The following is a 26,912-nucleotide window of genomic DNA, read 5'->3' as shown; positions in this document are numbered from 1 at the left end:
GTAATTCTGTTTTTAATTTTTTGAGGAACCCCACCGTACTCCATCCAGTGCCTAGTCCCGTGCCTTTTCCTGAAGGGCATGTGGGAAAGATGCTGAGAACCAGGCTGCCGGGCATCTCTTCTCCCCTGGTAGCCGGTGGGTGGGTGTATCAACCACTTGTGGAATTCTGAAGGGAGACCCAGCAGGAAGTGGGGTCTGGATGGGAAGGGACAGAGGGCTTCAGGACTTGGGGACGCTCCTTCAGGAGGGGAGATGTGATTAACTAGGGGGCAGAAGCCAGTTTGCAGGGAAGGGTGGAAGGAACCCCCTATGAGGGGACAGAGGTACCTGTCAGAGGTGCCCCAACCTGGCAGCGACCAGCCTTTGAGGGTGGTGCCCCTGGAGGTGGTGCATGTCTGGCGTGGTGGACCTGCCCTGTGGGGCTGGGCCATCTGTCTCAGGGCAGGGCAGTGCTTGCAGCCAAGCATTTCCCTAGGACTGCCAGCCACGAGGCTCATAACCATCCGAAGGCTGTGTGGGGCAGGAAGGCCTGGGCTGGCCCTGGCCCTGGTGGCCACGCACAGCCAGCCTTTCCCTGTGTCCCGGGATCATCTGTTGCCTCCCTCACCCACCAGCTCTGAGTGGGGTGATTTGGACTTTTCCTGTAAGTTTGGGTGAGTACTGCTGGGGTGGGTACTGGTCTTTCTGGGACGTGGGCCTCTGCTGTGACTTCTGTAATCAGCTGCGGTGTGCCTGTGCCTGGGGCGCATGGGAGAGGAGGGCCTCAGTGTTCTTCCTTGAGGCCCGAATGATACCCAGGCCCTAAGTGGATGTTTAAAGATGGTCCATCCGTATTTCCAGATGACTGGATAAAGAAGGTGTGGTATATTTATACCGTGGAATACTACTCCACCATAAAAAAGAATGAAATAATGCCATTTGCAGCAACATGGATAGACCTGGAGATTGTCCTTCTAAGTGAAGTAAGCCAGAAAGAGAAAGAATAATACTGTATGACATCACTCATATGTGGAACCTAAAAAAAAAATAGTGACACAAATGAATTTATTTACAAAACAGAAACAGACTCACAGACAGAGAAAACAAACTTACAGTACCAGGGCGGGAAAGGAGGTGGGAAGGGATAAATTGGGTGTTCGAGATTTGCAGATATTAATATATAAAATAGACAAACAACAAGTTTCTACTGTATAGCACAGGGAACCATACTCAATATCTTGTGGCAACTATAATGAAAAAGAATCTGAAAACCAGTATGTGTATGTATATGTATGACTGAAACATACTGTGCACCAGAAATTGATACAACATTGTAAACTGACTATACTTCAATAAAAAAGAATGCCAAGCGGGGAAGAATGAACATTAATTAGCAGTTAAGCATGAACTAATCTAGGAAGAGGGCGAAAGGAAGGAATCGTTTGCAAGTCAGGGTTAGCGTATCTTTGAGGGATAGTCTCATCTGGGAACACCTTAAAGGCAAAGCATCCTTCTGACATCACTCTGGCCAGCTGGCCGCTCTTGGGACCATTCAGGATGGCCACAGGCCACCATCACCTTGTCTGCTGATGCTTGTCTGTTGATTGTGGCTTCCAGCAGTTTCTGGAAGTATTGAGAAGGGTTTTGAGGTGTATCTGGGCTTTGCCATGATTGCTTGGCAGTGTCAGCTGTGCTGAGGGGTGGGTTCTGGTGGCCCCAGTGATGGGTATTTACCCACCATGGGGTGGCCTTCACTAGTAGGGGTGTGAGGGGGGTGGGTGAGTTAAGATAAGGTTTTCAGGGGAGCTGGTGGGCAGCATCCTAGGATGAGGCCTGAGCACACCTGGTCCTCGGCTTACAGGCAGCATGTATCCTAGAAGCAGGGCACGTGGGCCCAGGATGGGCAGCGCTCACGGGGAATCAGGGACCAGAAACAGAGCAAACGTGGCAGTTGTGGGGTCCCCCCCAGCCCTGACAGCTTTGCCCTCTTCTGCCCAGGTTCACCGGCACATTGTGATTTCCTGTGATCTGTTTGTTAAGGGTCATTTAACTCAGCGTCAGTTCTTTGATCTCATCTTAGGCTCTTCTTGGTGATGCAAAGAAATCCCTTCTACAGTTTCTAAAGCTGAACATACATAGCCCCGACCCCTTGGTGCTTGCTTGTAGAAAATCAGTGGTTTGAGCTCTTACTTCCGAGTCCCCATGGGCACTGATTTTGGAAAAGGAGAACAAATCACTCCCATGATGGCAAAGAGAACTCAGCTGTGAAGAGAAAGACAGAGGTAGTGGGTTTTCTGTGAGAATTCCTGACTGCAACTGGGTCTCAGGAGGGGCCTTTCTGGGTTCCTCCTGGGAGGTTTTGAGTTGAAAGCAGCCTTTGGGGCTGGAGGAAGGAGGCGTTAAAAAAACTAACTGTGGTAAAATACACCTAAGGAAAATTTACCATCTTACCCACTTTTCGGTGTACAGATCACTGGAATAAGCACATCCACGTTGCTATTAAGTCAGCACCACCATCTTTCCACAGAACTCTTTTCATCTTGGCAGAACTGAAATTCTCTCCCCATCAAATACTCACTCCCCATTCCCCCCTCCCCAAGCCCCTGGCAGCCACCAGTCTACTTTCTGTCTCTAAGAATTTGGCTGCCCTAGGGACCTCGTACGAGTGGAATCATATAGTATTTGTTCTTCTGTGTCTGGCCTATTTCACATAGCATCGTGTCCTCAGGGTTTGTCTAGGCTGTAGCAGGTGTCATAATCTCTGGATAGGAGACTGTCCTGATGGGATGGGAGGGGTGGCCACCCTGGCCACCCTCCCTCCCCCAGCTCACCCAGCCTCATCCTGGCCTGAGCCTCAGGGGAAGAAGTGTCTCCCGGCATTCGGCCAAGCAGGATTGCTCAGATGGCCTTTGTGCAGGTCCTATGAGAGGTTGTACCTTAAACGAGAAGAAATTTTTTTAAAAATTGATATTTACACTTTTTTTTTGGATAGACTCACAGTTGCTGTAGTCCTGAACTAGGGTTGTACTACAATCTTAACGTATTCAACCATTTTGAAACATTTAATCATCATATAACTGTAAAAAAAATCTACTCATTGGTGAATGATTAGGACTATATTTTCAAAGTATATTCAGAGTTTAAGAAAAATGCATCCCAAATAGTAATTAAGAAACTTCAGACACAGTTGAAGCTTTGCTAGTTAGTATAACCAACTCTGCAAATATCTACTCAGATTGTTTATCTGTCTTTCCTTTTTTAAAACTTATTTAATTTTTTTATTGACGTATAGTCATTATGTGTCAATTTCTAGTGTACAGCATACTGTCCCAGTCATGCATATATATACATATATTTGTTTTCATATTCTTTCATTAAAGGTTATTACAAGATACTGAATATAGTTCCCTGTGCTATACAGAAGAAATTTTTAGATCTATTTTTATATATAGTGTTAACATTTGCAAATCTCAAACTCCCAAATTTATCCCTTCCCACACCCTTCCCCCCAGTAACCATAAGGTTGTTGAGTTCTACCAAACAGACAAAGAAGAACTCATACGAATCCTTCTCAAACTCTTCCAAAAGATTGAAAAGGAGGAAATACTCCCAAACTCTTTCTTGAAGCCACCGTCACTCTAATACCAAAACCAAAGACACTACCAAAAAAAAAATTACAGGCCAATATCACTGATGAACATAGATGCAAAACTCCTCAACAATATATCAAACAGAATCCAGCAAGACATAAAAAAGATCATACCCCATGATCAAGTTGTCCCTCCTTTTATTAATCACTTACTTTTGAGCATCATTGGTGGTAGAGCAATTGCAAACCTGATCCCACCCCAAGGATCAGCTTGTAAAACGTGTATCTGCCAGGTTGAACTTTCTCAGTTGCATTCAGTATACATTTAGAAATATTCGTGTCTTCACAGTTTTGTAAACTTCCAGCAACCCATCAGTAGTTGGTGGGGGGCGGTGCGTGGGAAGGGGAGGACACTCCCAGTACTGGAAATGCTGTTCTGGGTTCTTTGGGGGAATAAAAGCAGTGTAGTGATGACTTCTGTGTTTCGAGCAGCATATGCCACTTGCCACATGTACTCAGGAGCGATGGTGGTCTGGAGCCAAGTGGCATCTTGTGGCAGTGGTTGGGTCTGCATCTGGTGAACGGTTTAGAGGCAGGAGCAATCAGAAGAGGCTTCAAGGAGCAATCAGAACAGACGTGCTTGAGCCGGGCACGGTGGACCGATGGGGTTTGTCCGGTGGGGTGTGGGTGTCCTGAATCAGATAGGGGTGCAGAGTGTGTTTAGAAGCTGGTGAGTCACATTGCAGGACCAGCGCTTGGGAGAAAGTAGGCTTGGACAGTTCTGTGTCTGGCTGGTCAACCTTGAACCTTAAGAGTAATGATCATGGTCCCATAAAGAGTGACGTGGTAAAAGCATGACCATGTGGTTGTTTCACCTTGTGATCCCTGTGTTTAATCCTTCTGACCCAACTTCAGGAAGGGACCGGAAGGCCCGGGTGGTCCTTTCCTGAGCATTTTAGCTGAGCCTCCTCCCTGCAAGCAGGATTGTATTTTATTCTGGACGTTCCGTTTCTGAGGGTGACAGTGGTGTTCTGCCATCATCCGTCCTTGTTTAGTGGCAGATGCCTGGACCACAAGTCTGGCAGTTACAGTTTTAGCAACTGCTTGGGTTTGAACTCTGGCTAGAAAACCACCTTCCAAAGGCACATCTCCAAAGAGCGGCTTTTCCATTTGTCCACTGCGCATGTCTGAAACCTACGTGGCATCTTGATTTCTGCTTTTCCTCCGCCCTGCCCCTCGGCTCTGCCTGCTGGACACCCCCACGCTGGCCCCGCTCTCCATCCCCTGCACCTGGGAACCCCCGCATCTTCCTCACTCGTCCCTTTGCTGTCTTTCCGGCCCATCTGCAGACCCTGTCCCACCCAGCAGCCTTAGTGATCGCTGCAGAGACACAACCCCGCCTTCCTCATCCCCTCTGTGTAAACTCACTGCTCTTTCTCTTACCTCCTCCTTTCTTCCCAGTGGTCCTCGAAGGCCTTTCCCCACTCGACTCATGTTTATTTTCCTGATCCTCAAACCAGATTCTTGCCACCTCTGGGGATCATTGCCAGCTCCCCTCCAGTAGCTCCAGAACCTTAAGCAGCCGACAGCGTGCATCCCTCCCGCGGTCCCGCCCCCTGTTTCTTCTCCCCAGCGCTCGCCTCCGCCTCCCGAGCACCCATCCTGAAGGAGCCCTTGGCTGCCACCCGCGCGCACTGAAGTTATCACTCAGTGAGCTGTCTTGTTTCCTCCGTATTGTTCAGTCCCTGTTTTCCTGGTTTCTTGGCGATCATCTGCATCTGTCTTGTTTACAGTTGACTCTCCCACACGTAGAACTGAGCCTGGGTCTTAACTGGCTCTCAGTCAATATTTGTTGGATAAATGGACGGACCTAGCCATTCATCACTACTGGGTCCCTCCAGGCCTGGCCTCATCCAGCATCAATTATCTCAGATCCCACGCCACAAACAAAGGAAATACCTACTTACAGGAGAACTCGCTGAATCTGAAAGTTGTGAGCTATATCACCAATGTCTCTAAAAGAGGCTGCCTGCGGGAATTAATACGAATTAGGTGTTAGTATTAGGCAATGAGTTTTTATTTTAAACTGATAAAATTTTCCTTTTAAATTTAAAGACTTTCCAAGTCATTCAGGTAAGACTGTCATCCTGAAGAAGTCATGATTTATCTCAAATACCTTCGTGCTTTTTTGGTTTGTTGATTAAAGTTACAATGGATCACAAAATTCAGATATCAAGGAATTATAGAGTAAGGATGCAATTAAAGTGTACCCTGCATTATCTGGCTGTGGTTAAAAACAATAAAAATAAATAATAATAAAATAAATACGTAAATAAATAAAATAAATGTCCGTTCTTTTCACCGCTGCTGCTATTCTTGTGTTGTGGGATATTGGAAGGTGTTTGCAGTTCACTTAAACCACCCCTCTGCACAGTGCAGGGTCTCATCAGTGATATTTCTGATTTGGGGGTATGGGGTTTCCTGGTGCCAGGGATGGGGGGGCCCTGGCCAGGCTCTGTCATCAGGCAGAACTCACTGGGGCCAAATCTGATTTTGCACAGTGATTTTACTGTCCTGGATTTTTCTGGAGAGCTCGGAAAATTCCTTCCTGCCCTTTTCACAGTGACGTCCTTTAAGTGGAAAACCACTTCCGCGCCCTGTTGCCTGGGTGGCCTTTTTGTTCTCCCCCATTTAAAGGCTTGTTGCCCAGTTTTCATCTGGTGGTTTCTGGATGTCTTGTCCTCCTGGACGTGGCCCGCGTGCTGAATGGGGCCGTGCCTGGGGCTGAAGGGCAGCAGGTGGCCTGTTTCTGCTGTGATCTGGGCAGCTCCCAACCACGTAGCCAGCTGCCTTCAGTGGAACTGGTGGCCATCCAGAACCCCAGGCTTTCTAACTTTTTCTGTGTCTGCTGCTCATGGCATTTTATGCATTTTGGTATCAAAATGCAGAACATTTGTCACATTGATAAGTTCATCTGTTCGCTTTAAAAGTTAGCATTCCAGATGGTGGCGATGATCTCATTTCGATTTGGTTTCTGGCCCTGGAGGGCGTAGACCTGATGTAGTGACACCCCCCCCACCCCTCACCATATTCTGAAAGAAGTCCCCGTCCTTTATCCCGGCCAGGCCAGGGGCTGCGGGCTTGGGGACCCCACCTGCATCTCTCCAAGGGCAGGCAGTGGGTGCTGCTCCAGCCAGCGTGCTAACATCTTGCTGAAATAAAGATCCTCATGTACATTCCTCTAATACTCCAGTCTCGTCCATCACCTTGTTAAAAGGGAAAACAAGATGAGTTTGGCTGGCACTTCATTCCTGAGTGCACAGGAGCCTTCTGCTTGGATAACCCCCTCTCGTCTGGCCCTTGGTTGACATCAGGCTTATTGGTGTGCAACTTCCTCAATGTGCTTTTCATCTCCGCTGCTCCCCATTATGTTTTAAAATGAATATGAAAACGAATCCATCGAGGGCACAGAAGAGTTAAAGTCAAACAAAGTGGAAGAGGCTGATAACGAACCCAGCTGTCCCCTCCCCGCCCCGGACGCGCGAACCCTGGCCCCAGGGGTGCCGCTTCCGTGTCTCTTCTTTCTTTGCTTTTATTCCAGTTTTGCGGGGGGAAAATGACATATGTTATTATTTCTTTTCTTGTGGTAAAATATCCGTAACATAGCATTTACCGCAGTCACTGTTTTTAAGGGAACAGCTTGGTGGCCTGATGCAGCACGTTCACGCTGTTGTACAGTTGTCCCCTCCACCGTCTCCAGAACCTGCAGAACTGACACCCTGTGCCCACGGAGCATCACACCCCGCCCTCCCCGACCTCCCTGCCCTCTAGTCCCTGGGAGTCACCCGCAGACTCTCCATGTCTATGAATTTGATTGCTCTGGGGACCTTAGACAGAAGTAGAATCAAACAGTATTCGTTCTTGTCGCTGGCTTGTTTCACTCAGAATGCTGTCCCCAGGGTCTATCCATGCTGGAGCGCATGTCACCATCTCCTTACTTTTTTTTAAACTTTTTTTTTTAAATGGAGGTAATGGGGATTGAGCCCAGGGCCTCATGCATGCTAAGCACGCGCTCTACCACTGAACTATGTAACCCCCAACCTGCCGCTTCCTTTTTAAAGTGGAAAACTGTCCCATTGTATGTGCAGACCGTACTTTGTTTTTTGAGGAATTTCATCATTTCTTAATTTTAATAGTAATTTTAATAACTGATCTTGTCCTGTTCTCAGACTCATAGTGCACCAGGTAATAGGAAGAAACTCACACTTGCCAGTTGGTGGTATCTTGCTATTTTGGTCACTTGTGGTCTGTCTGTCTGTCTATCTGTCTATCTATCTATTTATCTATCTATCTATCTATTTTAAAGTTTTATTGAGATAAGATTGACACACTACACTGTTGATACATTGTAAGTGTACATCTTAATGATTTTTAGTTAATTACCCAGTTGGGTGACCACAACCCACTTTTGGGACCACACTCCCATCCCCTGTGCAGCTCCCTGCAGCCTGCTGAGGGTCAGTCCCTGCTCCCAGACCTCCTTGCAGCCCTGGGCCTCTGGACCTCCCTGGGTGTTGTCTCAGGGACTAGTCTCCTGTACCCTCCTGGACCTGGGGGTATGTAGTTATGTGGCTTCGTGAGTCAGGTGCGTGCATCAGGGCCCAGCGACACAGCCATGATTTTCTACACATGCCCTCAGCCCAGTGGGCACTCCACAGCCTGCCCTCCAGCCCTCCAGATTCCTGGGAGCTCTGATCCCAGAGCTTCCTGAATTCCACAAGGGGTCAGCCTGTGCCTCCCAGCTCCCGCTACCTGAAGCTGCCCCCTACCAGAAGCTCACCCTCTTCTGTCCATTTTTAGGCTTTAAAAGTGTGTTGGACCTTCTTACCCATGGTCACACCTCCCCCTATCTTGTCCCTGTGGGCCTGTGCCTGTGAGGTTTGAGGGCAGAAGAGAGGTAGAGAAGGTCAAGTTATCACTTTTAACCAGGATTTCCTACTCTTCATTATTTAAAAAAAACTGTCAGAAGAATCTGTATATATTTAGGGGGGTAATTAAGACTGTTTGTTTATTTGTTTATTAATTACTAGGTTTTTTTTTAATGGAGGTACTGGGGATTGAACCCAGGACCTCATGCATGCTAAGCATATGCTCTACCACTGAGCTATACCCTCCCCCAGCCTGATACTATATATTTATTAGAATTCTGTATCTGTTTTGTGGTAAAGGGTTCTAATTGGTTTGTATTTCTTTTTCACCACGATAAGCTGCAGCCCCTGTTTGCCCAGGGCGTGCCTGCATTTGGGACACAAGGGGTCACGCCCCAGAGACCAGGGCTGCTTTGCTAACAAGGTCGTGATGGGACTCTTAGTGGTTCTGAGAACTGGCTGGGTATACTAGTTACTTGGCCATCACTTGCCCTCTATCTAACTGCATTATTAAAAATACCAAATGAAAACCAGCATGGTGGCTCCTTAAAGTATTACAGAAGTACCATAATGAGCCTGAAATTCCAATTCAAAGTATACACCCTCCCAAAAAAACTGAAAGCAGGGTCTCAAAGAAATATTTATCTGCACACCCATGTTCATAGCAGCATGATTTATGGTAATAAAAGGTGGTATAGTAACCTGTGTCCATCAGCAGACAGATGGATAGACAAAATGTGGTCTATACAACAGAACAGGATTCAGCCTCTGACACAGGTGACAGCCTGGATGAAACTTGAGAACACTATGCTAACTGAAATAAACCAGTCACAAAAGGACAAATACTGTATAATTCCATTTCAACGAAGTACCTAGAGTCATCATATTTAGAAACAGAAAGTGGAATAGTGGTGCCAGGGGCTGCGGGGAGGTGGAGGGTGGGACATTGCTGTTGAAGGGGCACAGAGTTTCAGTTTTGCAAGATGAAAACGGTTCTGGAGATTGTAATGTGAACGGACTTCACAACACTGAACCGTAACCTCAAAAATGGTTTTAAGGTGGTAAATTTTATGTTGTATGTACTTGACCATAATTTTAAAAAGTCCCATCAAATGAATAAACAGTCCATTTGGGGTAAAATATTGGAATGCTTTTGGATCATCAAAAAGTTTTAGGAGAACCAACTCATGTTTTCTGATTTTTTTTTTTTTTTGATGGTCGTATCAGCCTTGGTTTGGAACACAGTCTCAACTATTACATTTGTCTAGCAAATTTTTTATGTGACAGTAGAGTTTAATAAACTTGGCATTTACAAAATGAAAGGAAATAAAGGATAGTGAGGGGGATTTTCTGTGACAATGCATTTATCACAAAGATCACACTGAACAAGGCAGTAAACTTACAAAATAGGATCGTGTCAGAAATGTCCAACATTGATGAAAATTGGTAAAAACACATTTCTTGCAATCAGCCTCGTGTTGTCAGTATAGTTATTGTCTTGAGAAAATACCATTTGTAGAAAATAAGTGCTGTAGAGCGAGGCCCATAAGCTGGTAACTTGACAAGTTTTCCACTAAATGAGAGCTGGAAGGAGATCAGGAAATAACTGAAAAGCTGGATAGCTTTTCTTCTTGTCAATTTAGGGCCCCTAAGAAGGGTGCCTTGTAGGTTTTATTCACCACTGACTGCTTCTTACCTGGGAAAGGGGGGGTGGCGGCTTGGATTTAGCTCCCCTGGTGGTGGTGGTCAGCTCATGCTTGTAGTTTTCCGATGAGTGTTTAGAGTTAGTGAAGGAGAAGCCTAATAACCTTTTGTAATCGCTGAATTGCCCAAATAATTATCTAGGTAGACGTGATAATTTGCGTCGTAACTGACACATGGATTGTTCCCTAGTTTTGAAATTAACCGGGGGTCTGAAGTCATTGTCTTGAGGAAGGAGGTCGCTTTACAACTTCTCTAATGAAGCACGGTCACATACTAATGTAGCCCTGATGGCATTTGTGCCGACTGGGGCACTGACCTGTCCAATCAGGGACTGAATTACGAAGTGTGTTAATGGAAGACACTGCACAGAGGTTGGACTCCCCAGCACAGAGCTTGGGCTGGGGACTCGTTACCTTCCTGGGCCGGGGACCTTGCTGCCAAGTCTCCGTGGAACCCTCCTGGCTTCACTGCCTCCTGGCCTTGCCACTCTGTCCAAGTCACTTAACCTGTCTGAATGCCACTTTCTAAGGGGTTAAGGACGATGAGTCCTGGGTCATCATAATTCTCACATAACCTAATGTTTGACTAAAATTCTGTGCCTATGAAAACTCAAGAACTGATTCTATCTGACAGTAACAGTGAGAAGTACCTTTCAAGGCTGGCATACTGGGCCCAGCCCCCTTCACCCCTAGAGCAGAGTGCCTGGCCTCGGGAAGATGATGGGGACTCCCTATCTTCGCCTTGGGGCTGTCACAGCAAGAATTTTATGGGGCTGGCACCCCACAGGAGCCCGTGCGCTGGGGTTCCTGGCCCTCCCGCTCCATCTTTTGAGATTACTTTCTGAGCAAATGGCTGGGTCGACCAGAAGGACCAGGGCTGGGGAAACACAGAGCCATGGGTGGAGGCCAGCCAAGTCCAGTCCCACGCACGGTGGAGATGGGAGTTCCTTGGGAGTTCCGTTGATCGGTGTATCACGGGAAGAGGTAGTGAGTCTCCAGCCCCACACCTGGGAGAGTGAGCGAAGTGGCAGCCACTTGTGGATCCGCAGCTCTGCGTCTGAGCTAGTGCGGGTCTGGATGAGACTCTCTGTTTGAGGAAGAGCAAACTGAGAAAGGTGCTGTGGGGGCTCAAAAAAAATGAATACTGCTGCAAGAAAGGAAGGGGGTGTCTTCCTGAAGTATCAGAGGGAAAGTGAACTAGAGTGTGCTCCAGAAAAAGAATTGTGTTAAATGGTTTGTCACCCTCAATAGAGAGTTTGGCCTTTGTACATTGAAGTGTGTTTCTAGCTCTGATGGTTTAAACACTAGGGGATTGGGGGAAGTTGGGTCCAGAGGAGGTGTGACCCTGACTTTGGCTTCCTCCTGGAGGCACCTCCAAGGCCGGGCAGGGGGCTTGGCTGGACTCCAGATTGCTTCCCTTGGGCTCTGACTTTGGGCTTAGGCCTGGGCTTTGGGGCTGAGATCAGACACCCTCTTCCTCCAGGTGTGGGGAAGCCACCCCTACCCACAGGTTAAGGGCAAGGGGTACCCATCTGCTGGCCACCTCTTTGCACGGAGTTCCAGGTGTGTGTGGTCCATGCTGGTGGGAAACAAAGTCAAACTGCAGCCCTGGGATCTGAGGAGCACCTGGGGTGACTCTCAGGTGAGACCTCTGTTGGCGACGCCCAGCAGCCTCCTGCTGAGGGGGTGGGGACGAGGGTCTGTGGGGACATGAAGGGAGGAGGAGACCTTGGCCAGAACGGCTTCTGTCCTTGACACAGGAACAGAGCCACAGGAGTACATGGGCACATGCACACTGAAGCACCTGGGGGCAGGTGTCAGGACCAGCAGAGCAGGCGCTGCTCAGAGCTCGCTCTGACCTATTGAGCATCTGCCCCGAGTGTCTGAGTCGCTTCTGGTGCAGTTTTCCCCTAAATCTTCTGGCCGGGGCCGCCATTTTGGATGGTATGGCTGCTTCCCATGGTGAGAGGCCTGCCAGGGATGGGAAGCCAGGGAAGGGTTTGTGCCCTCGCTGACCTCACAGCTGTGAGCAGCTCCTGGAGATCAGGACTTCACTGGTTTTCACGTTTTAATTGCTAAACTTTTAGGATCATAGCTGATATGCAGCACAATTTCAAAATAAGCGAAGAAGTAATTTTCTTAGTGTACCCATGCCTGCTGTCCACTGAGAATTAATGAGAGGCTGGGACATTGTGATTGGATAGGGGCAGAGCTGGGGTCCGCTGGCCTTTTGCATTGCACTGGCTGTAACACTTCCCCGCCTTTGATATCATGCCCCTCTTGCTGCTTCCTGAGAGTTCTGGGGGAAGGCAGGTCTTGGAGCAGTTTGGGAATGCCTGTGTACATTACCAACTGTTTCAGCAGCAGAGGGATTGGTGCTCAACCTAAGACTCTTACCAAGTCATCTAACAAAACATGGCTTGCTCACTTGTTCTGAAGACCTAACACTGAATGATCCTCCACCAAATTGACCCTTACCCCTTCATAAAACTCACTTCTTACTGTATCTGTTTAGACTTTCTGCTCTAACCACATACATCTGCTTCCTGCACACAGGAGTCATGCATTCCTGCTCGCTGCCTTTGCACACACCCTCTCTTTGCTAAATCTTCTGTCTCAAAATCTGAAAACTTTCCTCCAGGAAGTCTTCCATGATTGCCCCCAGGGGTTTCTAAGCTCCCCTCAGCCATTATGTTGTTAGTTTGTGTTTCTGTGGATTTGCAGATATGATCTGCAGAGGTTTTGTGTGTGGGACTGTCCCCCAGTGGCTGTGAGCACCTGGAGAGCAGGTACTGCATTCATCCCTCCAAAGTGCCTAATGCTGCACGCAAAGAGGGCTTGTGGAGTTTGACTGCTGACTGACGGATGGAGAGACTTGGGCTGGGGTTAAGGTTGATTTCAGAGGACAGCAGCCTTGGTGTCATCCCTTTGGTAATGGTGACTGTCCCCACCTCTTCCACCTCCTTGTTCTAGATTCGTATTCCTGTTCTCCATCTTCCTTGACATGTTTCCTGTGACATCTCTGGTCTTCCACACAGTCAGATTAGTGAGAATTTGTCCTGGCATGCCCCAGTGTAACAATAATAATAAGATAATAATAATATTATCTTGGCCCAAATTAAAACGGAGCTCATATGGTATTGGTTTGACATTTGTTAATTTACAAACAGAAATGATGAATGGAAATGCTGTCCTAAAATACTCTAGATACTCATACGTGAAAACAAGGCACTGCAGTTTTGTGCAGAGGGGAGCACTGGCTATGTGCCAAAACACTGAGTTGGGTCCTAACCTAGTATCATATACCAAAAGAAGTTTCCAGTGGATGAGTTAAGTGTAATAAGTAAAAGCATAAATATACTGCCAAGAAGTACAAGTGACCATCTAATAGATCCAAAGAGAATAGTAATAGCAGTTATAAGAAGAATGGTGGATCTATCAGTTAGCAAGTGCTGCATGACAGATGAGCCCGGAACTGCCCAACAGCCACTCATTCAGCACGTGAGATAGGTTGGAAATGTACGCTGGGTATGGCTTGGTGGTTCCCTTAGCTGGGCTCACTCATGCGCCTGCAGCTGATGGCCTTGTGCATGTAATGCATGATAGTGGCTGGTTCTAAGCTGGGGGACATCAGGGATAAGTGGTCCATGTAAGAGGCTCCCAAAGGAGACAGCTGGGCTCCTTCATAGTGTCACAGCAGAGTTCCCAGAGTAGCGAGAGGGCAAGCCCCAGTGTGCAGGTGCCTTTCAGTTCTCAAAATCACTTTCGTCTCTGCGCTCTTGGTCAAAGCAAGTCACAGTCAAGCCCAGCTTCAGGAGGGGAGAAGGATTCCGTCTTTTCAGGGGAGCAGTGGCAATGCATTAGACTTTTTTTGTAATATACCACAGGCACAATTTTAAGTACTTTCCATGCATTATGTATTAGTTATCTCCTGCTGTATAACAAATCACCCTTAGACTTAGCAGCTTAAAACAACCAGTGCTCATCCATCACTGTTCCTGTGGGTCAGAAATCTTGGCACATCTTGTCTGAGTCCTCTGCTCAACGTCTCACTGGGCTGCAGTGAAGGTATTAGCTGGGGCTATGTCATCTCAAGGTGCCACTAGGGAGGATTGGATTCCAAGCTCACTCTGAGGCTGCGGGCAGTCCCCTGGTCCTCTCTGGGCTGCACCTGAGTGGGCTACATTTGAACACCAGGAGGCGGGTCGTTGAGGACCAGCTCTGAGATTGTCTGCCACATCCTGACCTCATGTAGTAAATGTACTCTCCTCAACTTCCTTTTCCAATCACGGAAATGGAGGTGAAGAGAGGGTCGCCCAGATAGCAAGAGGAGGGGCTAGAGTTGAATTGTAGGCTGAAGGACCACAACACTCTACTTCAGTGGAGGACATGATAAAGGGAAGGACTGATACAGCTGACCACAAATCCATTAGCATCCTTGTGTGTCAAACACCATCACCAGAATTGGCAAGGCAGGAGGTAACACTGTCTACCTGCCAATACATCCTTATTATACTAAAAGCAGTCATAAATCAATAGGAAAACATTACTATCAGATAGAAAAAGTCTGCAACAGATTCTCATTGGCAAGTCGCTGAAGAAATAAAGGCAAGTAATCAGAAAGTGCTGAACCTTACAAGTGATCAGAGAAATGCAAATGAAAACAATGATCTTCTTCCTCAATATCTTCTTTCAAATATTTATTCTCACTGTGGACAAGCATATTGGAGGATAAATACTCTCATACCCACTGGAGGAAATGTCGATGGGTGTAATCTCGTGGAAAACAAATGTTTAAACCCTTTGACTCAGTCATCCTATTTTGAAGAGTTTATATTAAAGTCAGAGATACCAATAAAGTATATGTGTGAAGATACTCACTGTGGCTTTATTTATCTTAGTTAGAAATTGGAAGCCACCTGAATCCCTAGCAATAGCAAAATGGTTATATTAGCCATTTCTAAATTATATGGCCATTAGAAGCATATTTTCAAAGAATATTCACTGGTCTGGGGAAATCGTCATGTTATGTTAAATGAACATAGCAAGATTGCTGCCACAGTAGAATTCCAATTTTGCAATGTATGTGTGCAGTTAAAAAAAAAAAAGGTAGATGGAAACAGTCAAAATATGAACAGTGGTTATCTCCAGGTGGTGATGGGAATTATTTCCTTTGTTCTTTTCTGTATTTCCTCCTTGTCCTTCCTGGAAGATGTATTACTATCAAAACTGGACACAAAGGCACCCTGGAGCACCAGCTGAGGCCTCAGAGCCCTGGGCCAGCAGGTGTTTACCCTCTACCTTGCCCAGGACAGAACTGTCCAGTCCCCTACCTGGGTGCCCACTTCACAGAGGCAGAGCCCAAGGACCCCTGTGAAGATTCTGCTCAGCAGTACCAAGTATTCCCTGTGTTTTAAAGTAAGGGCCCAAGGCCGGTGATTGACATTTAAGTGAGGTCGATGTGTGTTTTCAGTCCCTCCAGAGACAACCCAGGGGACTAAATAGACTTGGACTGCAGCACCCCCCGCCACAGTCATGAAATTGTCCTCTCGAGATGACAGCACTGTGACTCCGCCTTTGGGGGAAGTTGTTACGTTTTCTGTCTCTGTGCCGGCCTGTCTGGTGACAGCTGGTGTGTCTTCTCAGGGACACCCCCCCCCCCATGTGGCACTGATCTGTCCTGTAAAAGCCAGGACATCTCCGCTCCATCCTTGTGTTGTAGCCAAAGGCGGCAAGTGGTCAGCGCCTCCCTGACTGCTAGGAGGCGGGAAGCGGGGAGGCGCTTTCCTGTGGCTCCTTAGTTGGGCCTCTGTCTCGAGGTCAGTGACCTCTCGGCCCCTCTGGGCTGTTGCACTTGCTACTGCTCACTTTTCAGGCATCTCCCGCGGCTCCTCCAGCCTGACCCGGCCTCTGGCTTTGGCTGCTTCTTACCCTTCCCTCTCCCTGCCGCCCCACCTTTGGCCGCTTCCACTTCCGGCTGCCGCCACTTCCGGTGGCCCCCACTACTGGCGGCTCCCACTTCCGGTGGCTCTCACTTCTTGCGGTGTCCGCCCCCCGCTGCCCCACTTCCTGTGACCGTAATTCCTATGAACCTCCTACTTCCCGCCCCCACAGCTCCACTGGGACGTGACTGCCCCTTCCTCTCCACCTGCCCCCTGTGTTTTTGGGGTTTGCATTTGGGTGTTGAGGCACCACTTAAACATATTCCTTTAAGTTAGAGGAGTAGTTGTGCACTTTATAGATGTGAGAGCGCCCGGTAATAACAGGGTTTCACACAGTAAGACGGGTGGAGAAGGAGAGCATGCTTTCCGGACGTCCCTGAAGGCTGGACAGAGGGACCCCTTCCATGAGAAGCAGCAGGATTTCTTTCCTTTCTTCCTCAAATCTGCTTTCTGAAGTCGGAGCAGGTAGGACCGTCGGGATGGGGTAGTATGAGGGTCCCTGATATGTCAGATGCTTCTTAGAAAAATGAAATAGAGCATGAAGGTGGCCTGTGTCTCAGGGTCAACTGTATGTTAGCCAAAGCTGTGTCACAGTGTGGCAGGAGGGCCTCTCCCTGGTATTTACAAGTTTCTGGCAGGGAAGTGTCTTGGGTTACCTTTTCTGGTTACTTCTTGCTCAAAACCCCTATTCCCTGGGAATTCCCAGCATCCACTCCCCACATTGCCTGTGTGGAGGTGGGAGCTGAGGTTGTGGGTACGTGCTGCTGAAAAACAAACAGCTTGGGAAAACCGTGAGCCACTATGCACGCGTGCTTTGGTGTAAATGAAATGTGTGTTAAATATTTCCAGTTTGGAGTTACTTGAGAGTTGTCTCTATAGGAAAGGCCAAACAAGATGAAGGTGGAAAATATGCATTTTAAAGGCGCCAAGGTGACCATATGAAAACCAGGCATTGCATATTCTAGAGCTTATCTTTTTTTTTTTTTTCCAGGAAACACTTAAAAACTTTGAAACAAAGACTAAGCTCTGTCATTGTCTTTGGAGCATTGCCTCCGAGCCAGCAGGACCCCCGGGGGGAGCAGGCCTTGTGAGGGGCTGGGATGGGTGGGATGGAAGCCCCTTGAGGGAACTCTGCAGGGTCCAGGTGGGGAGGGGCTCTGCTGGCCTGCAGTCTGGGTCTCTCAGATGGTGAGGACCTTCCTGTGGTGGGGCAGGGGGAACTGCCTGGCTGTTCCTGAACCATCCTTTCTCCCCAGTCACGCCCCAGATTATCTACAGCAGCCCTGGTCCCTTTCCTTCCTCCTTGGTTGGACATTCCCAACTTTTAACCAGCCCCTCATTGGCTTCCATGACCCTCAGTCTGTGCTAGTGTTGAATGCCTGAGTGATCTCTGTGCTGGGTTTGCAGGATGTTCAGGAGAACATCCTTATGGAAAGAGGTAGAAGGGGACAGGGGGGACGTGAGAAATCCTGTGTCCCTGATGGGTGAGGGCAGAGACCTTGGGGACATGGAGGTTCACTGCCACCACCATATCATCAGCATTTCAGTCCTGTACCTGGGGACCTCAGTGCTCTTTCCAGGCCCATGGGAATCAGGACAGGGTCACTGGGTGCTCAGTAGGAACTTCTGGGGGCAACAGGCATTTGGGCAAGTGCTAACAGTTTGTCTTATTCAGGGCTGTTAACACTCCTTTATGCAAATAATTTCACCGTAATTGGAAGTATACTTAAAAGATAAAGAATTCTCTTCCACATCTATAATACTTTACAAAATGTTTGGCTCCTTAAAACCATAAAGTGATAACAAAATATTTGAGGATGGTAAAAAATAATAGGTAAAAGCCTTGAGTCTGAAGTCAGCACACTGTTTGGGTCATGAGTTTGAAGTACAACTGTTGGTTGAAGGCTGTTTTCTTCTTTAACAGTAAAGTGTCCGTCATCTTTCATCTTCTCTGCTTTGTGGTCCTTGAGTGGGACTGACTCAGCGGTAATTTATGCTGCTGAGCATCTGTCCTACAGAAAGAGTAGAGGGTAATTGCTCACGTGAGCACATCCTGAACCTAGAGGACGGTAGGTCTTAGTGTTGGAATCTCACCTGCCCATCTCTATCCTCCCCCTCCTCCCACGCTCAGTCAGGGATGTTACCTTCCATCTTCTGAGGCTGTTCCACACACACCACCCACCCCAGCCTCCCCAGCTGGGCACCCCTGGTGCCTCTGCTCACATGCGTCACTGCATGGAGGCTGCCTGACCTGCTGCCTCTCTAACCCTGGTTCAGATGTTACATGTGACTTAAGACGTGTGTAAACACTGCTTTCCCTCATTCGACCTGTCTCTTCCTTGCTCATCTTCAGGCAGACCTTCTAGTTGGGGTAGGTCAGTTTCCTAGGTTAAGGGAAAAGCCTGGTTCGGCAGATACGCTTTTACTGTCCGATACTCATTCCCATCTGGCCATTCTCACCTGGCCCATCCTTCAGTGATCACAGCATCCTCTCTCATCTCTTTTGAGCAGTTTCCTCAATGAACAGTGTTCGTTTTTAAAAGGGAGAATGTCCTCCAGATTTCCAGCAGGGCTTGTTTGATCTAGTAGTCTTTAGTTTTTTAGTTTTTTTTGAGGGGTGGTGGTTCAGGTAATTAGGCTTATTTAGTTAATTTTTTTAACGGAGGTACTGGGATTGAACCCAGGGCCTCATGCACGGTGAGCACACACTCTACCACTTTAGCTATATCCTCCCCTCAACTGATCTAGTGATCTTTAGAATCAGAGACCAGGTGCACGCGTTCCGGTGGTGCTGCAGGGGGTCTGCTGCCTGTCGGGCTCTGCAAGGCCACGTTCTTCTTTAGTGACCAGCAGGGAGGATGCAGCCTGCAGAGGACTGTAGGGACCGTCAGGGGATGGCAGGGAGGCTATCAAGAGGCCCGTGGTCTTGGAGTTAAGTGTCCCGAAACCATCTCTGGAAAACCCAGATTGCACTTGTGTATTTTATGTTTTCAAAGTTGTTTTCAGATTCCTTTTTCCAAAACTAATTTCAAACAAGGGGAGCTACCTGGAGACAGGATGGAGAACTCAAGAGTAACTCTGATCCACCTGGCTGAACCTCTCATCCGCAGCGTTACTGAGGCAGTGCAACGCTGACCACGTGAAAGAGTTGGCAAAGGCTTACCAGGGAACTGTTTCACTACTGAGTTGAAAAAACAAAGTTCTGCATTCTTTTGGTTGTTGATACGAATGTTGACATTTGTTGATGGTTTCTCCGCCTACCTGTGAGCATCGTGCATACAGTTATGTTGGTCAATGTCAACGCTCAACGCCAGGACACTAGAAGAAAGAGTCGCTCATCACATTTAGGATCTGTCCAGAGTGGATTCTGTGACCTGGGCTGACTTTTGTCCAGCAGGCAGGCAGAGCTGTCCTGCGCAGTGCCCAGGTACCCATCCTGAAGTCCCTGAAGGAGGTGAAGTCTGTACTGGGAGGACACCTACACTAGGGCTGAATGGCTGACAGGTGCCAGCCACAGGGACTCTTGGATGTCCACCATGTATCTTCATTTCAAGTCCACAGACCTCAGTGTTCACACTGGATGCTGTTCCCTCCCTGTGTGCTGTCTTACGGAGCGCTTGTGTCTGAACAGAAAGATTATCACCTGCAGGTCAATGTTTTTAAGAAGCACACCTGGTAGCTTTAATGAGAAAGGAAAGGGTCTTGTGATCACTTCAGCAGCACAGGTACCAAAATTGGAATGACACTGAGACTATTTTTAGCATGGCTCCTGTACAAAGATGATACGAAAATTCGTGAAGCATTCCACATTTCTGTACGCCTGCAGCAAATGTGATCTTGTAGGTCAATTTTAACTAAATAAAAGAAAGAAAAGGAGAGGATCTTGTTATTATATTTATGAAACTGAAAAGTTAAATAACTCGAAGTTGAATAAGCCTCACTTTTTAAAGAGATTAAAAAATGTTCAAGAACCTGGATCCTTTTTGAACAGGATGGAAAGCAGTAGTTCAGACAGACAATTGAGGGTGAGATCAAGTGGTCTTAGCCTGGCAAAGGTGGTGTTGCAGTGTCTACACAGAATCTCCCTCACTGTGTGTTTAGTGAGGCGAATACAGTTCTACTGGGTAGTGGAGGTAGTTAAAGGGGCTTTAATCCCTTCAGACCACAGAATGGTTTCTTTTCTCTTTGGAAATGATTCGATGTGCTTCCAAGGTTGGATTATTTCTCTGATTTATTGGCTCATGGTCCCAACCATGAGACATCACCTCACACTTGTCAGAATGGCTATGGTCAAAAAGACAAGCAATAACAAGTGTTGGTGAGGATGTGGGGGAAGGGAGCCCTCCTGCTCTGCTGGTGGGAATCTAAACTGATGCAACCACTATGGAAAACAGTATGGAGGTGCCTTAAAAAACTAAAAATAAACTTACCATATGATCCAGCAATCCCACTCCTGGGCATATATCTAGAGAAAACTCTAATTCAAAAAGATACATGACTGTTTACAATAGCCAAGACATGGAAACAACGTTAAGTGCCCATCAACAAATGAATGGATAAAGAAGGTGTGGATTATATATGTAATGGACTATCACTCAGCCATAAAAAAGAATGAAGTTTTGCCACTTGCAACAACATGCATAGACCTGAGGGGTATAATGCTTAGTCAGACAGAAAAAGAAATGCTGTATGTTTTCACTTATATGTGGAATCTAAAAAAATGAAACAAAAGAATGAATAAAAAGATAATTAAAAATTATTCGATTTGTTTTTCCAATTACAAAAAGTTTATGCTTATTGTAAAAATTTCTGTTTGGCAAAATAATAGCCCCCCCACCCCAGATGTCCATGTCTTAATCTTGGGAACCTTTTAGGTTACGTGGCAAAGGGGATATGGATGGAGTTAAGGTTGCTAACCAGCTGACCTTGAGAAGAGATTGTCTGGGATTATCTGGGGGAGCCCAGGGTCCTTATGGGTGGAAGAAGGAGGCAGAACAGGAGAGTTAGAAGGAGATACGGCTATGGAAGAATGGTCAGAGGGATACCATGCTGCTGGCTTTGCAGAGGGAGGAAGGGGCTGGGAGCCAAGGACTGTGGGCAGCCTCGAGAAGCTGGGAAAGGCACGGAGGTGGTCATCCCCACAGCCTCCACAAAGCCACGCAGCCTGCTGACACCGTGATTAGTCCTGACATCCTTGTTCCCAAGGCAGAGCTTCTTCCCTGGATTTCTAGTGTTTGGAGATGCTGGGGGTGGGCATCCTGGAGACACTGGCACAGGAAGACAGTCCTGGGTAAGGAAGAGCTGGTCAGAACCTCAGTTTCACTCTGTGCACAGGGGCCCTCAGAGGTGTCTGCAGGACGCTCAGGACAGTGGCTGCTGGGGACCCCTTCGTGTTGGCTTGTGCATGTGGCTCAGGGAAGCTGGTGAGTAGCTGCCCCTGAGGGACAACTCTGGGGAGGGGGCAGCTGTAAAGACCAGAGCCTGGAACCTCTGCCCCGCCTTAGGGACCTGTTACTCAGGCCCAGAAGTGCATTGGGACCTCACAGTTGCCAGGACATGGATCTGCACTCTGCTTCTAAGTGGATGAGAGCGTGCGGTGTGTCCCCTCTCAGATCCTGTCCGAGGTGTGAAAGGGCTGGGTGGAGAGGGGCTTGGTCACCACCCATGGCTTCTGTCTGGGGAGGACCCAGCCTGCTGCCCTGACAGTGCCGTCCTGACAGTGCCGTCCTGTAAGTGGGCACTCCGTGGACTCTGGTGTGTGTTTTGCTGAAAATTGGGACACGCTGCAGACAGGAACTGCTGACAGTGGCCAGAACTCCCTGTCTGTGATATTACAGATGAAATGTGATTTCTATGAGAAGAAACATTCTTATCAGGGCTGGGATCCCTTTTAAAACACCTTAGAGCTTCTGATCATTTCTAGCCGAGAAGCAAGGGGCTCTTTCTTACAGGTGGTAGAGCACAGCCTTCCAGGTCAGTGGGGGGCTTGTGGGGGCAGAACCTAGATGCCACATGGAGCTCAGGGTGTCTAGTTTGGACGGTCATCTCCCTACAACAGCATTTGTAGTGTTTATCTGACTTCTGTAAGACAGCACCTCTTGAAGATTCACCTGGAGACCTGGACATGCTCTGGTCCAAAAGCTTTCTGCCCCTTTCTTGATAGTGGATCCACGCTGGGGTGATCAGCATGTGCAGACTCTCCCATCAGGACCCTAATAGGGAGTCTTTTCCTCCCAAGAATGCTTCCAGGATGCACACTAGTCCTAGCTTCTGTTATCACCAGTTGTTAAGGTTGAGATTAAAAGAGAAAATCCTTATTTTGATGACCTTGTGTGTCAGTGTTATTACTTCCTCAGAGTTGACAGCTGTTTGTGGGTCTAATGTATTTCTGTGGACCACAAACTCGTCTTTCCGCAATCTGTAAGACCACCAAGGTGCTGTGTACTGAGTTCTTTGTGCCCCACCAGCAATGCCATAGGTGTCCTGACCCTCTTCTCTCTTTTCTGCAGCACCTGTGACCTTAGAACATACCATATACTTTACTATGTTGTTTTGTATATGTGTGTTTTTATTGAAGTTAGTTAGTTTACAATGTTGTGTCAATTTCTGGTGTACAGCATAATGCTTCAGTCATACATGAACATACATTTGTTTTCATATTCTTTTTCACCATAAGTTAATAAGATATTGAATATAGTTCCCTTTGCTATACAGTGGGAACTTGTTGTTTATTTTATATATGTTAGTTAGTATCTGCAAATCTTGAACTCCCAATTTATCCCTTTCCACTCCCTTCCCCTGGTAAGTATAAGTTTGTTTTCTCTATCTGTGAGTCTGTTTCTGTTTTATAAATAAGTTCATTTGTCCTTCTTTTTTTTTAGATTCCACATATAAGTGATATCATATGGTATTTTTCTTTCTTCTTCTGGCTTACTTCACTTTGAATGACAATCTCCAGGTCCATCCATGCTGCTGCCAGTGGCATCATTTTATTCTTTTTTATGGCTGAGTAATATTCCATTGTATAAGTATACCACAACTTCTTTATCCAGTCATCTGTTGATGGACATTTAAGTTGTTTCCATGTCTTGGCTATTGTAAATAGTGCTGCTATGAGCTTTGAGGTGCATGTATCTTTTTGAGTTAGAGTTCCCTCTGGATATATGCCCATGAGTAGGATTGTTGGATCATAGGTTAAGTCTGTTTTTAGTCTTTTGAGGAATCTCCATACTGTTTTCCATAACAGCTGCACCAAACTGCATTCCCACCAGCAGTGTAGGAGGGTTCCCTTTTCTCCACACTCTCTCCAGCATTTGTCATTTGTGGACTTTTGAATGATAGCCATTCTGACTGGTGTGAGGTAATACCTCATTGTAGTTTTGATAAATTGGAAGAGAAGAGGTAGAATTGTCATTACATACAGATGACATGATACTATATATAGAAAACCCTAAAGGCCACTCCACTAGCCTAGTTCTGGAAGGAGACAGCATGAACTTGCACCACAGTGCCCCCCGGGGACCCATCGGGTGGTGGGAAATAGAGTGTTATTCCCATAAACCACTGAGATTTGGTGTCATTCATAACTGAGTCAAATAAACAACTGTGAGACAGAGGTTTTTGAAACAAGGAACATGGATGATGGAGAGAGAATGGTGCTGGTATTGGCTTGAGAGGCTCCTGGGGTATCCGGACACCAAGATGCCCAGTGAGCACGTGGATGTGAGTGTCTGGAGCTCAGCAGGGAGGCTGGGCTGGAGTGAAAGACTCGGAGCCATTGCCATAGAAACGGCAGTGAGCCTAGAGAGGGTGTGAGCTCACCTGCTCATCTGGGAAGATGACAAGAGACAGGACCCTATCTTCCCAAACTGAAGCTCTGTGCACATCAAACACCAGCTCCTGTCTCTCTTCCCTCAGCCAGTGGCAGCCACCATTCTACTTTCTGTATCTTTGACTTGGTCTGTTCTGGGGACCTCATATAAGGAGAATCATTCAATATTTGTCCTCTTGTGTCCTGCTGATCTCACTGAGCATAATGTCCCCAAGGTTCATCCATGTTGCAGCAGGTGTCATTGTTTCCTTCCTTTTGAAGGCAGAATACTGTTCTGTTGCATAGAGAGAGCACATTTTGTTTCTCTATTCATCTGTCGATGGACACTTGGTTTGTTTCAACCCTTTGCTATTGTGAATGATGCTGCAATGGACATGGGTGTCAATGCCCTTGGGTGTCTACCTAGAATTGGAGTTGCTGGGTTGTATGGTAATCCTATGCTTAATTATTTGAGGAACCAGGGGAAGGTTTGTTCTTAAGATGGGGAGACAGTATGTTGGCCTATGGGTGGGAGGACTCAATGGAGAGACTGAAGGGACGTGGGAAAGGGTGACCCACGGGGCAGGCCGTGGGTTGATTTCATTGATAGGAAGTTCAAAACAGGCAAAGTTCATCCTTGGTAATAGAAGCTCTAGTAATGATGGTGGAGGACAGGGGTGTAGGATTCAGGAAGAGGGAGAGAGGCCAGGAGAGCTCCTTGTCATCCAGGGCTGGTCGGCCCCATTGAGAGAGGTCTGGTGACTTGGTTCAGTTGGGGAACAGGGGTGTGAGAAATGGCAGCTGAGCTCAAATTGGAAACTAGGTATTTCATCAGTTGTCACAGCTTCGCAGTTTTCTTCAAAAGTGTTGGAAACTTTGGAGCGATCTTTTTCTACGTATTAAGGTCGGAAGTGAGTGGTGGTTGTAATTATATACATGCAACGTTAACTCAAGGTCACTTCAGAAACTTCTGTGATTAAGGCATAATATTCTGCTGTTGATAGAATTAAAAATGTTTTATCTGTGCAAAATGGCATGCGTGTTAGCTTGGCACTAGGTGTTAAAAAAAAAAGAAAATTATGTCACTGCTGTAATATTTAACTCAATGGGAGAAGATTTGTTCAGGAATTAGTTTATAAGAACTGTAGTGTTTTGTGATTTCATTGATAGGTAGTTCAAAAAACAGGCAAAGCTCATCAGTGGTGGTTGAAGTCCTGGTGATGGTGGTTGCCTGTGAGGAGGGATTGTCTGGAAAAGGTACAAACAAACTTTCTGGGGTAGTGGAAATGTCCCACATCTTGACTGGGATGTTAGTTACATGGATGTATATATTTGTCAAAACTTACAGCATTGTATACTTACGGTCTGTGAATTTCACTGTGTGTACACTTTACCACAGCGAAAAAAATTGTGGCATAAAATAATCCCATAGCATTAATGATACTTTCTCAGGGATGTAGACACACCAACAGAAATGAGAATAATGGCATTTAAGGGATGTTACAGCCACCAAACCTGAACTGCATGCAAGGTAAAAATTCCCTTTAAATCTACTGACTTCAAGGTCAGTAGTACGTGGCACAAAAACAGGACCATGGAAATTAATTTCTGAGGCGAGGTGGAGTGTTTTATGTGTGTGCACGTGTATGTACACACATATGTACATATATGTGTCTCAACCTGCATGCAGTCATCTCACATGAAATAATAAAAAGCACACTCATACAGCATTTATACGGTGTCATGGCTGAATTGTATCCCCCTAAAATTCATAAGCTGATGTCATAACACCCCTTACATTCAAAATATGACATTATTTGAAAATGGGGTCTTTAAAGAGACAATTCAAGGTAAAACAAGATCCTTAGAATGGGCCTGAATCTAATCTGACTGACATTTTTAGAAGTGATTAGGACACACGTACACAGCGGGGAGACCATGTGAGGATGCAGAGAGGACGGACGGCCGTCTGCACACCCTGCCGCCACCTTAATCTGGGAATCCCAGCCCCCAGGACTGGGAGACGGTCCGTTTCTGTTGTGTGAGTCCCCAGCCTGTGCTCCTCTGCTTGGGGCCCTCGCAGAGGAACCCACGTGGCTTTCAGCATCCGTGTCTCTTCTGACCCCATTCGTAATGTCCCATGGGGAAGACAGGGCAGAAGGTAACTGAGTTTGTGCAGGAGCAAACACGAGCTCAGGGCTTCAGGTGGAAGGTGGCGGAGCTGACTTTCATTATTTGACACCAACTCTCGTTGACCCTCCTGTGGGGCGGGGTGATTACTTCCCGTCAACATCTTGCTTTTGTAGTATCCAGAAATTTGGAAGGATATATGCACTGAGGTTCTCGTTGCTCAAGACAGACCTCAGTGCCAGATCAACATTCATGAATTTTATTTCTGTTTTTGATTCTTAGCAACAGTTGGCCTCAATCTTGTGACCCTTGGGTTTTGAAGTGTCAGAGCAGTGGTGTGTGAAGTCTGGGGGAGTTGTACCCTCCTTCTGGGCACTGACTTGCCCAAGGACAGCCATCCAGGGCAGAGCCACACAGCACACACACCTTAGAGCTTTCCATATGTAAGTGATTAAATATATTTATTCTGATCTAAAAGCACCATGGTGGCATACTAAATACCAAAGAACATAAAATGGAAAGTCCAGGTTTCTGACCTTGTTACTACAGCCCCAGCCCTGCCTCCTAGTTCTCAGGATCAGTTTTTGGTTCCCTTGGCTTGTTGCCTGCATGAATATAAATCCCACGCTCACACTGCCCTTTTTGATATATTGCTTTTTTAAAATAAAGTGGACTTCAAACATGCAAAAAGGAACCAATCCTAATCCTTTTATTCATACGCACTCTTTCACCATCCCGTGCATGGCCCATCTTATTAAATTCATTTTCATTTTTAGAAACATAAGAGGTACTTATAAAACCCACCACTGTGACCAAAAAAAAATTTTTTTT

The 26,912-nt window shown here is 46.9% G+C and overlaps 1 protein-coding gene and 1 non-coding gene across 3 annotated transcripts in view; both read left to right on the top strand.

Moving 5' to 3' along the window:
* Positions 1–26,912, top strand: part of ENTREP2 (endosomal transmembrane epsin interactor 2) — a 274,354-nt gene that overhangs the window by 43,774 nt on the left and 203,668 nt on the right. The gene's annotated exons all lie outside the window — the stretch shown is intronic.
* LOC116149460 (U6 spliceosomal RNA) lies at positions 19,846–19,955 on the top strand. Its single transcript, XR_004133072.1, has one exon. It is a non-coding gene; the product is annotated as a U6 spliceosomal RNA (small nuclear RNA).

The sequence above is a fragment of the Camelus dromedarius genome, chromosome 29 (assembly GCF_036321535.1).
Source record: "Camelus dromedarius isolate mCamDro1 chromosome 29, mCamDro1.pat, whole genome shotgun sequence".
NCBI classification, from domain to species: domain Eukaryota; kingdom Metazoa; phylum Chordata; class Mammalia; order Artiodactyla; family Camelidae; genus Camelus; species Camelus dromedarius.
This window is presented reverse-complemented; position numbering and strand designations above follow the sequence as displayed.